A 563-nucleotide genomic window follows, 5' to 3' on the forward strand; every position below is an offset into this window, starting at 1 on the left:
CTTGACTATCTTAGGCACTCAGTGACAACTGGAGAATGTTCCACCTGAGGACAATTTGGGCCAGAGAAAAACCCGAGAGCATCAGAGATTCTCCGTCAACCACCAGTTAATTTGCCCAAATCGAGAGATCCAAACCTGTTGACCTGGTCAGTACTCACTCCCTGGTTGGAAGGATCGCAAGGTTTCTAGCAACTAATTAATAGGAGTCTATTAGTGGTATAAGTGTGGGTCATTCTGATGCTCTGAGGAGTCAGAAAGGCCGTTTCACTGGATAATCTGGAGTAAGGAGGTTGATGTCTCTTTCCCCTCCTTACTCACCCTTAGCCGCTGGACTCTGGTAACCTCAGTCTCAGTTAACCCCACCAATAGTTTCTGTTGACCCAGACTCTGTAACCCAGTCCTATCCAATGGGCGAGTGAGTCAGGGTTTTGTGTCTACCAGAGTCCAGGTAAAGTCAATGAGTTCATCAGGGTTTTGTGCCTGACAGAGTCCTAGTAATGTCAATGCCTCCTCCACTTGGTGACTACTCTTTGTGGCCAGCCAGCAGGAATAGTTGAAGCCTA

Source organism: Otolemur garnettii, unplaced genomic scaffold, assembly GCF_000181295.1.
Source record: "Otolemur garnettii isolate 467f Iridium unplaced genomic scaffold, OtoGar3 scaffold00296, whole genome shotgun sequence".
Classification (NCBI taxonomy): domain Eukaryota; kingdom Metazoa; phylum Chordata; class Mammalia; order Primates; family Galagidae; genus Otolemur; species Otolemur garnettii.